Source organism: Macaca mulatta, chromosome 12 (assembly GCF_049350105.2).
Source record: "Macaca mulatta isolate MMU2019108-1 chromosome 12, T2T-MMU8v2.0, whole genome shotgun sequence".
NCBI lineage: Eukaryota > Metazoa > Chordata > Mammalia > Primates > Cercopithecidae > Macaca > Macaca mulatta.
The window spans coordinates 127,121,304-127,134,360 of record NC_133417.1 but is presented as its reverse complement, the minus strand read 5'-3'; positions in this window follow the sequence as shown (position 1 = coordinate 127,134,360).

Genomic DNA, 13,057 nt, shown 5'->3' with positions numbered 1-13,057 from the left:
CCTGTAATCCCAGCTACTTGGGAGGCTGAAGCAGGAGAACTGTTTGAACTTAGGAGGTGGAGGTTGCGAAGAGCTGAGATCATGCCACTGTACTTCGGCCTGGGCAACAGAGCGAGACTTCATCTCAAAAAAAAAAAAAAAAAAAAAAAAGAAAAAAAAAGAAAATCCTAGAAACTGCCTAGAGCCAATAAATAACTTCAGTAAAGCTTCAGGATACAAAATCAATGTACAAAATACAGTAGTGTTTCTATATACCAACAACATCCTGGCTAAGAGTGAAATCAAGAACACAATCCCACTTACAACAGCCACAAAGAAAATGAAATATCTAGGAATACAACTAACCAAGAAGGTAAAAGAGCTCTACCAGGAGAACTACAAAGCACTGCTGAAAGAAATCAGAGACCACACTAATAAATGGAAAAACATTCCATGCTCATGGATTGGAAGAATCATTATAGTAAAAATGATCATACTGCCCAAAGCAATTTACAGATTCAACGTTATTCATATCAAAAAACAAGGTCATTCTTCATATAACTAGAAAAAAAACTATTCTAAAATTAATATAGAAAGAAAAGAAACCCAAATAGCCAAAGCAATTCCAAGCAAAAAGAAAACAAAGTCAGAGGCATCACACTACCTGTCTTCAAACTATAGTATGAAGCCACAGTAATCAAAGCAGGTTGGTATTTGTACAAAAATTGACACACAGACCAATGGAACAGAATAAAAATCTCAGAAATAAAGCTGCACCTCTACAACCATCTGATCTTTAACAGCACCAACAAAAACAAGACATGGGGAAAGGACTGTCTATTCAGTAAATGGTGCTGTGATAACTGGTTAGCCATATGAAGAAAATTGAAGCTGGAATCCTACCTTTCGCCATATAAAAAATTAACTTAAAATGGGTCAAATGTAATATCTCAAGCTATAAAAATCCTGAAAGATAACCTTGGAAATACTCTTCTCAACACCAGCCTTGGAAAATGATTTTTGTCTGAGTTCTCAAAAGCAATTGCAACAAAAACAAAAATTGACAAGTGGGATCTAACTAAACTAAAGAGCTTCTGCAAAGCAAAAGAAATAATAAAGCAAACAAGTGACCTACAGAATGTGAGAAAATATTTGCAAACTATGCATCAGACAAAGGTCTAGTATCTAGGATCTATAGAGAACTTAAATTGAGAAGCAAAAACCCAATAATCCCATTAAAAAATAGGTAAAGGATATGAACAAGCACTTCTCAAAAGAAGACATACAAGCAGCCAACAAACATATGAAAACATGCTCACCATCACTAATCATTAGAGAAATGCAAATCAAAACCACAATGAGATACCATCTCACACCAGTCAGAATGGCTATTATTAAAAAGTTAATAATAATAATAATAATAGATGCTGACAAAAGCTGTGGAGATAAAAGAACACTTATACTTCTAAAATATTACACTTATACTTACAAAAGGGACACTTGTACTATAAATTAGTTCAGCCACTGTGGAAAGCTGTCTGAAGATTTTTCAAGGAACTTAAAACATTTCAAGGAACTTAAGACCTGTCATTCAATCCAGCAATCTCATTACTGGGTGTATACCCAGAGGAAAATGAATCAATCTATCAAAAAGACACATGTATTTGTATGTTCACAACACTATTCACAATAGCAAAGACATGGAATCAATTCAGATGCCCATCCGTGGTAAAGTGAATAAAGAAAATGTGGTACATACACACCATAAAATACTATGTAGCCATAAAAAAGAATGAAACTATGACCTTTGCAGCAACATGATGGAGTTGGAAGGCATAATCTTAGGCAAATTAACATGGGTACAGAAAACCAAATACTGCATGTTCTTACTTATAAGTGAGAGCTAAACATTGAGCACACAAGGACATAAATATGGAACAATAGGCACTGCAGACCACTAGAGGGTGAGGGAGTTGGGTTAAAAAACCACCTAAGGAGTATTATACTCACTACCTGGGTAATGGGATTCGTACCTCAAACCTCAGCATTACACAATATTCCCATGAAACAAACCTGAACATGTACCACTTGTATCTAAAACAATAGACGAAATTAAATACACACACACACACACACACACACACACACACACACACACATTTATGTAAAAGTGACCATTAATTAAGACTTCCTTGCCAAATTCAGAAGAAAAGCTTGCTTTGAGACAGAGGTCATTTCCTTTTTAATAGACAGACCTGTGCTATGTAACAGTGTTTTGTACATTGTAAATACTCTATGGAAGTTTGCTGAATTAAACTAAGTAGAAATAGAACTTTTATCAATTAATGTTATTAATGAGATCAACATTTACACAGCCCAATTTGCACCTGCTAACTTAGTCTTTGCAAATTCAATGTAGTGTCTCTCCTGGACTGCCCACACTTTGGGAGAGTCTCAGAACTGTGCATTGGCATAGAGCCTGTATCTATTAGACCAGCAGTCCACAACCTTTTTGGCACCAGGGACCTGTTCCATGGAAGACAATTTTTCCACAGATGGGAATAGGGGAGTAGGAGGGGTGCTGGTCCATAGCCCAGGGATTGGGGACCCCTGTATTAGACACCTCTTAGGAAAATCCCCTGAAGTACAGCAACTTTCCCTTTTCAGGTTATAATTCACAGGACCCAAGGTTTGACACTTAGTGGCTAGGTGTGTACTGAGGGACTCTGAGCAAGATGATGGAACCCAGGGTAGTCACTTGGCTTAAGCTGCAGTAATGGCATATTTTGTCCTGTAAATGTAACAGTAGAACAAAGAGACACCGAATATGAGAGTTTTTGAATCCGAGTTAGCTTAAGTATAGAACAATAATTAGAAGGTCTATAAAATCTTACAACTGGTGTCCCTGGGGCCTCCTTGTTTCCTGCCCTAGCTAAAGCTTCATCGTACCTTCACTGTGACATATACCACAATATTCACAATAAATATCCCCTTTATTTGAATCATTAGCATGGGTTTCTGTAACTGGTAACACACAGACCAATGCAAACACCCTTTGGGTCAGGAGTATCCATGCTCATGTAGCTGTGGGACATAGGATAAAGGACCAGATGTTTGCTAGTCGGGTAAACTGCCAGTGCCTGGGTTTAGCGGAGATGCACATAAGACCTTGGGTGGAGAGAGGGAAAAGGTTTGGTTACTTGGGATCTTATTTATAACTTTAGCTGGTCAATTCCAGTTCCTGTGTGTGAAAAGTCAAGAAGAGCAAAGAGTGATAGACCGATGCATTGTTACTTGTAATTTTGGATTCGGGGAAGAGCCAAGTTTCTTACATTACTGTAGGCTTATTGGGTTTGCTTGATAGAATTTTTAAAGTCCCACCAATTTTTTTGCATTTTGTTTTCTACTCTAGAAAGATCATGAGAGTGAGGTCTCTCTCATGCCACGCTCACATTCTCAAGAAATATTCATGATTTGATTACTTCCCTAGGCAATATAAATCAAACCTGATGGCAGGGATATGTTGATGGCTTGAAGTAAGTGAAAAATAAATTAGGAAAGGAGGAGGCCCGGAGTAGCAAAGACATAAATTTAAAATTTAAATCTCAAAAGATGAAAAACTTCAAAAAGCCATTTTGAAAACTTGACTTTAGACTCTTTTAAATGAATCAAAATGGGAAGCAAGGGGAATAATATAGGTGCATATGAATGAATTGGGTTACATATAAGTGCTTACGACTCTTAAGGGAAAAGTCCACATGTTCTAAACAATACCAAAAGGTCCTTTCAAAAGGTTTGATGGCCTCAAAAGAAGTAACTTAGAATGTTCTAAAATATTTAAATAATAAGAATAGATTACTTGCGGCATTTGAAAAGAAAAACTTATATTGATTGTATTCAGTCATCAAACTAGGCAAATCTACTAAAGATGAATTTATTATGTTCATTGGTCTTACTTTTGTTGTATTTTCTACCTTCCTTTTTCCACAAGGCTAAATGCACATAATTCAGAATTTGCATGAGCTATTGAAACCAATGGGGAAAAAATATCCTTAAGAAGGGGATAGGCTGGCACAGTGGCTCACGCCTACAATCCCAGCACTTTGGGAGGTCAAAGTGGGCAGATCACAAGATCAGGAGTTCGAGACTAGCCTGGCCAATATGGTGAAACCCTATCTCTACTAAAAATACAAAAATTAGCCGGGCGTGGTGGTGCATGCCTGTAATCCCAGCTACTTGGGAGACTGAAGCAGGAAAATCACTTGAACCCAGGAGGCGGAGGTTGCAGTGAGTTGAGATCATGCCACTGCACTCCAGCCTGGGTGACAGAGTGAGACTCTGTCTAAAAAAAAAAAGGAAGGGAATAAGGGGAAGTGGATGGTGGTCAAGCAAGCCTTCACTTTGAGTCTATCTCTTAACCTGAATGATTCTGGGCAAGTCATTTGGCCCCTGCACCTAGTGTTCCCAAGTCAGAACAGCTGACGGAAATGAAGTGAAATCTGTGCTTAAACCAAATATCACACTGCCCTAGCTCACAATAGATATCTAATTATCTAATATTAGGTATCTAATAATCAGTAAATAGTTCTTCCCTCTAAAACTTGAAACTTAAAGCAAAATTTTAATTTTTGTAAATTTGTCCTAGTTTAGACAGAAACAGCTCCCTTGTGGCAGAGATAACAAGGATGATCTTAAAGTTCTACCCAATTAATAAAAAGGTACATTTCTAGTCTACAGAGGTTTTATTCTACCAAATCTTATTCAAAGTTTCTACATCCAACTGTTTGTACACTCAATGTATACCTGCTGCTCCTGCTCACCTCCCTTTTCTAGGGGTTGGGGTATGGTGGGGTCAGGTTGTATACTATTACATCAGAATCAAAGGTGAATTGTATTCAGAATACTTTAGATTATGAAGTTTAAATACAGTTTGAATGAGTGCTTTTAAAAAATACTTTAAATATTTGACTATCCAAACTTTATTTATCGCCCCTTTTCATCTTCTCCTCTTCCTCAAACCAGCATAATATGAAGATAAAAGTATCTCTTTTACAGAACTGTAGATCCACATGTCCGTGTCAAATCTTATAGAAATGCATAACCTAAATTGACAGAGGCAAAATCTGGCTCCCAATGCTTGTGTTGCTAGTCAGTGAGTGGAGACAATTTGAATGGAGGTGGGATGGGGAGGAGGATTTGATGTAGTTTGTGTCTTAGTCTGTTCAGGTTGCTATAACAAAATACCATCTTGTGGGTGGATTATAAACAATAGAAATTAATTTCTCACAGTTCTGGAGGTTGGGAAGTCCAAGATCACAACAGTGGTGGATTCAGTGTTGGGTGAGGTTTGTTTCCTGATTCATAGATGGCATCTTTTTGCTATTCCCTCCTGTGGTGGAAAGAGCAAACAAACTCCCTCAGGTGTTCTTTTACAGCGGCACTATTCCCTTTGATGAGGGCTATGCCCTCATGACCTAATCATGCCCCAAACGGCCCTGTGTATTAATATCATCACCTTGGGGGTTAGCATTTCAACATATGAATTTTGGGGAGACACAAACATGCGTATTTTATTTACATATAAGTATTTTTTTTTCTTCAAAAATCAAGATGGCTAAATACTTAAAATATTGTTTCTGGAAAGTGCTTGTGCTGATGGTAGTGTATTCTTACATGTTTCTCTCCTGTGCTGGGAATATTCCAGCACTCAAAGAGGGGCTTCTCTGTGGGGTCACCAACTTCAATATAATGATAAGCCATTTCAGAAACAACTCTTTTTGGCCAGAAATCTTGGTTCAGGAGTTGCTAGAAGGGTTTTCAGGTCTACCCTACCTTATAGATAAAATAATAAAAAGACTTGGTTTTAAACCAGGGAGAATAAAGTTTAAGTACACTTACTTTTTTTAAAAATAATATACATGTTTGCTATATTAACAAATAGGAAATTGAAAAACTGGAAAGAATACCAATTACCAATCAAAGATAGCCACTGATGAAGTGGTCATAAATTTCCTTCCAGGAAGTTTCCCAGGTGTCCCAGTGACAGTGAAATGAGGAACACTGAGCTGTCGGAAGCTCATCCCCTAATCTGACCATGTAGGAGTGATAGTCTGGAATGGGTGAGGAGGTCACAGGAGGATACCAGGACTGGTCATGGGTTGCAGGGATGTGGCTCATTTCCTTCCACGTTATCGTGGGTCCTGCAGATCTGTCACCTTGGCTCAGGTTGAGGAGTGAGTGCATCTCTTTTACTCTTACCTTATGGCCCTCATCACTTGAGCAGGTGCATCCTGCTTGTCAGCTGGTTCCTGTTTGTTTTGCGCATGGCTGTGGGAGCTTGGCATTCCCCTACGGCTTGCTAGCTCACACGTGCTCTGTATGAGTTCTTGGACAAGTCTGCAGTGAGATGGTGTGTGATGGAGTAGGAAAGAGCATTAGTAGTGCCAACAGTTCAGAAAATGTTTGTCAATCCCTTTCATATAGACTGGCTGACCTGATGTTTCTTCCAGGATATCAGAGATTTCCCAGGCAGCTAGCCATCATGAGAACTGAAGTTTGACAGGACAAGTCCCTTACACTGTATGCCAGGGAAGATACTGAACTGGTTCCTTACAATTAGGAAAAAGATAAACCGCTAGAATTTACTGACAGGGCTGTAACTAATTGTGTAGTCTTTTAAGTCGATTAATCATGCCGGGCTGGGAGCACAGGAAGATCTTGAATGAGTGCTTTTCCTGTTAAACCTTTTGCTATGGAGAAATCTGAATATGGGCAGAGAGAAGATAAACAAGAAAACAAATACATTGTAATAAAATTGTGAATGAAAACCTTAGAGCTCTCATATCCTTCCTTAATTCAGAACCCTCTCAAACATCAAGCTCAGGAATAAAGTATTTGAAAATAACAATATGCTATGAATAAACAATCTGTACATCTCTTTTCTTCTCCCTGAATTCACGTGCTCAAGAGTTGAGACTCTTTGAGATCACAAAAGAATATTGTGCAAGAATATTGTGACTACTCTGCAAGAATATTGTGACTGGAAATTTCCTGTGAGCCCTTCTAAATAGGCCACAAAAACAAAGGACAGAGCTGTGGGATTACTGAACAGTAAGGGGAATGACCAGATAGAGAGTAATTGAGCTCAAAGCTCAACTGTAAGCTGCAGAAAGACCTTCACTTCCCCAGATTTCATTATTTTTTTGTTTATTTTAATGTGAAGAAGCTCTTTAGTTTAATTAGATCCCACTTGTCAATTTTTGCTTTTGTTGCTATATCTTTTGGCATTTTTGTCATGAAACCTTTGCCTGTGCCTATATCCTGAATTGTATTGCTTAGATTTTCTTCTAGGGATTTTAAAGTTTTGGGTTTTACAGTTAAGTCTTTAATCCATCTTGAGTTAATTTTTGTATAAGGTGTAAGGAAGGGGACTGATTGCAGTTTTCTACACATGGCTAGCCAGTTCTCCCAGAACCATTGATTAAATAAGGAATCCTTTCCCCATTGCTTCTTTGTGTCAGGTTTATTAAGACCAGATGGTTGTAGGTGGGTGGTCTTATTTCTGAGTTCTCTATTGTATTCCGTTGGTCTATATGTCTGTTTTTGTACTAGTACTGTGCTGTTTTGCTTATTGTGGCCTTGTAGTATAGTTTGAAGTGAGGTAGTGTGATGCCTCCAGCTTCGTTCTTTTGCTTAGAATTGTCATGGCTATTTGGGTTCTTTTTTGGTTCCACGTGAATTTTAAAATAGTTTATTCTAATTCTGTGAAGAATGCCAATGATAGTTTAATGAGAATAGTACTGAATCTGTAAATTCCTTTGGGTAATATAGCCATTTTCATGATATTGATTCTTCCTGTGCATGAGAATGAAGTATTTTCCCATTTGTTTTTGTCCTCTCTGATTTCTTTGAGCAGGCGTTTGCAGTTCTCCTTGAAGAGGTCCTTCACTTGCCTTGGAATGCTCCTGTAGGAGGTGTCTAGAGACCCCTGTTGGAAGGTCTCACCCAGTCAGGAGGAATGGGATCAGGGACCCTCTTAAAGAAGCAGTCTGGCTGCCCCTTGGCAGAGCAGGTACACTGTGCTGACCACCTGATCTCTCCAGAGCTAGCAGGCAGGAAAGACTTAAGTGGACTGAAGTGCAGGGATAGTGGCTGCTCCTCCTCCTGGGGACTCCATCCCAGGCAGAGATCAGAGTACTGTCCCTATAACCTTGACTGGAGTTGCTGAAATTCCCACAGGTAGGCCCTGCCCAGTGAAGAGGGATGGATTGGGGTCCTCTTAAAGAAGGAGACTGTCAACGATCAGGCTCAGTCACTGTGCTCTGTTGTGGGGAATTCTTCCTGGTCCCTGCTGCTGGCAGGCTAGAGCGCTGACTCAAATCGTAGATATGGTGGCTGACCTTCCCACCGGGAACTTGGTCAATGTCGGGCTGTCTCCAGCCTGCTGGGGCTGCTCAGCTGGAATTCCAAGCTGGTGCATCTTAACTTGTGAGGTTCCATGGGAGTGGGGCCCACAGAATGATGCCACTTGACTTCCTGGATTCAGCCCTCTTCCTAGGGGAATGCCCAGGATCTCCTGCTTTTCCAGAACTCCCAGGGCTGGAGTATACAAGACTCCTGGGTTTGCCTGCGTGCCCAAGTAAGCAAGTGGCTCTTCTGCTGAGACGCCATACATGTCTGTGCTTTGGACCCAAGGCCTTGGTGGTGTGGGTTCACAAGAGAAAGTCCATATCCACAGGTTGCAAAAATTCATAGAAAAAGTGGGTTTCCCAGGCAGGGTCACCCCATCACTCACTGCCTCCTTTGTCTGGGGGTGGGGGCACCCTGACTCTGCACCATTCCAAGGTGGGCTATAACCCTGTTTTTCCTTGCTCTCCGTGGGTTGAGCCCTCTGCCTAGTCAGTCCCAATGTGAGAACCCGAATATTTCTGTGCAGAATACACTCATTATTTTGTGAGAGCCGCAGACCGCAGCTGCTTCTCATAGGCTGTCTTGGCCCCTGCCCCCAACAGAATTTTATTCTTTCATAGTTCTAGAGCCCAGAAGTCCAAAATCAAGGTGGCAGCAGTACCATACGCCCTCTGGTAATGCTAGTGAGGCCATCGTTCCTTGCCTCTTTCAATTTCTGGTGGCCCAAAGCATTCCTTGGCTTATGGCATAATAATTCCAGTGTCTGCCTCTGTTGTCATAAGGCCTTCTGCCCAGTGCATCTCTCTGTGTCTTCACATGACCTTCTTATAATGACATGAGTCTTTGATTTTAGAATCTACCCTAATCTAGTATGACCTCATTTTAATTTATCTCATTACATCTAAAAGACTGTATTTTCAAATAATGTCACATACCGGGTGACTTGAATTTGGGGACTACACTATTAAACCCAGTACAATTAATAAACCCCAATTCATTCTAACACCCTGTTTCACCTGTATTGCTTCCACACCCCTTTGCTGATCTTCCTGCCTATGGTCTTATATTCTCTACCATATATTTGTTTTTCATACAGAAACTACAAAGCTTTTTCTAAAATAAAAATCAGATCATGTTGCTCCCTGTTTAAAACACATCAGCTGTCTTCCTATAAGATTCAGAATAAAGTCCAAGCTCTTTAACGGAGGCTAAAATTTCTCTAAAATGTGTATTCTCAGATCTTGTTCTGGCCACCCTGGCTCTATGCTTCTGTCATACTGAAATGTTGAGCAATTTGTCCAGTTGCTCAAGTGGTTTACTTTCTTTCTTAACTTTAAGTCTTCCCACATGCTATGTCTTCTATAAGTGATTCTAGACCATTTCACACAGTTCCATTCCACAGAACTGAATCCTAGTGAGCTTCCACATCTCAGATTAGATATTTCTTCTGCTGGGAAGCTATCCCTGATCCTCAGACTCTGCTCTAACTTGGTTAATCCATGGTCTTCAATAGTTCCTGAATTGTAGCACATTTCCCCTTAATATAATGCAATTGCTGTTTTATATATCCTAATTCCCCACTCATCTCTAATGGTTGTGATGCCAGGAACCATGGTGGCTATGTTTTCAATGCATCATCAGCACCTACTGCAATGCCTGGTGCACAGAAGGCACTGATAAATATTTGTGGAATAAATGAGTTAAGAACATCAAATGCTATTACATCAAAGGAACAGAATGTTAAATTTTCTTCACAGTGATATTCTTAATAAATACTTCAAATATTTCTTCTTCCTAAAAATAACTTTAAATACAAAAATATAATAGTCATAATCTTTTTAAAACAAAGGTGGAGTGAAGATTTAAGTTACATTTTATACTTCTCATCATAGGTTCATAAATTTAAAGAGCTGCTATAGTTTTTAATTTTCAGGGTGTGTGATAATATTTCAGAACATGAAGAGGATAATCTTGATATTGTTCTTTTCTCCATGTCCAGGGGGGGAATAGTGACCTTATACACTGAAGTTGATATTGCTATCATTTGCTATAACAATATTAATTGGATGAATGTGTATTGAGTAGATATTTGGTTGCAGACCCATGACTAGGCAAAATGTATGATAAATGGTCAAGTGGGAGAGTTGTCATCAAAGGAAATTGGACTTTTCTTGAATGTCTAAATCTTGTCAGCTCCAACTTGGCAAAGAACCTCATGTACTTTTAACTCTTACCTCTTCCTTTTTCTTTCTTTATCTTGAAAACATTTGCCCCCATATTTGTAGCTCCATGTGAGAGGTTTGCTACTACAGCATTTGATTACCCAAGTCAAATCAAATATGCCTGGATATAAAATGGAAATGGGCTGTGTGCACTAAATTAACCTCTGGCTTCCTGCTTTCTCTTTTAAAATTCAGGGGTTTTAACAATAAATATGAAGTCCATAGAACTAGAAAATTTCAAGTTGGGGCAAATCAGTTGATACGCTTTTCTCATGCAAGGCACCCTCTATATAATCTGTAAACTTTACCAACCTATAAATGTTTTACAACCGAGTAAAATGTCAACTTGAAGAAATATGACAAAACACAAAAATTAGATAAGTCACTCACTGTTTTATGAGCTACAATATTTCAAAAATAGTTTCTTTGTGAATTCTTTCCTGTATCTCTGATATTTTTGTGATATAAAGGGAATGATCTAGGTGACATCAATAAAAATGGTGGAGTAGGGAACTTCAAAGCACTGACTCTCCACAAAAAGAGCAAATAATTTGGCAACAACAACAAAAACAACAAAAAAAAACACTCTGTCAAAATCAGCTTTATCACAACTCTGGAAGCCAGCTAAAGATTTGTAGTAATCAGAAAAACATTTAATCAAGAAAAAGTAACTGACTCTCAGAAGAACTTTGTAGGGTTTTAACTTGCCTTGGCCCTCTCCTCTTTCCCCAGTTTGAGAAGTGTTGAAGACAGCAGCCCACATTTCTGCTGTAGTTTTCTTGTGATGATTGAAGCAGAGCAGACCTGTTACCAAAGAACTGTGGTTGTAGTTGGGCCCCTAAATGATGGCCTTAAAGGGCTTGCCTTATGTGACCAGGGAGAGATGGCTACATAGGGAGCATTTCTAAGATATATTTAAAAGCAACTGTACTAGCCATTGGCACTTGAGGCAAGGAATAACAATTGGGGTAAATAATAGATACACTGAAAAGCAGGGGAGTGGTAAATTTTGTAAACTTCCAGGAGAGTTTGAAAGTGTGCTTTTCACACACACATGGTTTATATGCAAAGACTAGAGGGGTTGGGGTTGGGGAGGAGGTTCTAGATGTATAAAAAAATATAGGTCAAACCATGAACTCAACACCAAGCTAGACAGATAGAGCCACCAGTGCACACATGACAAAGAATACAAACTTGACAAAATTAGCTTAGAAAACAAACAGCAGCCACAACAAGCACCAACAATAAACCCTGGGGTAGGGGGAGAATATGATTTCTAGAGTTGTTATGCTATGTACTCAAAGTGTTCAAAAGTTAGGAGGCATTCAAAGAAAGAAGCAAGTATGGCCCATACACTAGAAAAATAGAAAGTAAAAACTCTCCCCGAGGAAACTTAGACACTGTATTTAAAACATAAAGATTTTAAAACAAGTATTTCAAAAAGCTAAAGAAAACCATGTGAAAGGAGTCAAAGGAAAGCATGAGAATGGTATTTCACCCAATAGATAATATAAATAAAGTGATGGAAATTACAAAAAGGAACCAAATGGAAATTCTGGAGGTGAAAAGTACAATAACCAAAATAAAAAAATCCAGTAGAGGATTTCAATAGCAGATTTGAGTAGGCAGAAGAAAGAAACAGCAAACTTGAGCAAAGATTAACAAATCTGAGGAAAGGTAAGAAAAAGAATAAACACAACAAAAAAAGAACAGACTCTAGAAGACCTGTGGGACACTGTCAAGTATAGACTGACATAGGCATAATGTCAGTCCCATAAGAAGATAAGAAGGAAAAAGGGATGGAAATAATATTTTAAAAAGTAATGACCGAGAACTTTCACAATTTATTGAAAGATTTAAATCTACACATCAAGGAGCTCATATATATATGAGCTTATATATAATAGGAGCTTATATATAATATAAACTTAAAGAGATCCAAACTGATCTCAGTGTGGATCTATTTGATTATGATTATTATAATCAAATAGTCAAATGTCAGAGACAAAAAGAGACCATTGAAAGCAGAAAAAGAGCAGTTACTCTGTACAATAAAATTGAGAGCTAATTTTTTAAATCAGAAACCATGGAAGCCAGAAGGCACCTGGAATGACATATTCAAAGGGTTGAAAACAAAACAATACAAAACAAAACTTTCAAGCAACAATACTATATCCAGCAAAATTATCCCTCAAAAATGGAGGAGAAAGTAAGACCTTTTATAATGAATAAAAACAGATACTTTGCTTCTAGTAGAGATGCCTTATAAGAAATGCTAAAGGGAATCCTTTAGGTTAAAATGATAGGGCAATAGGGGTGATTTAATATGCATAAAGAAATAAAGGACACCAATAAATGTAATTACAGAAGCAAATGTAAAATCAGTATTCATGTGCTTCTGGTTAGTAACTTCTTTTCCCCCCATATGATTTCTTAAAAACAACTAC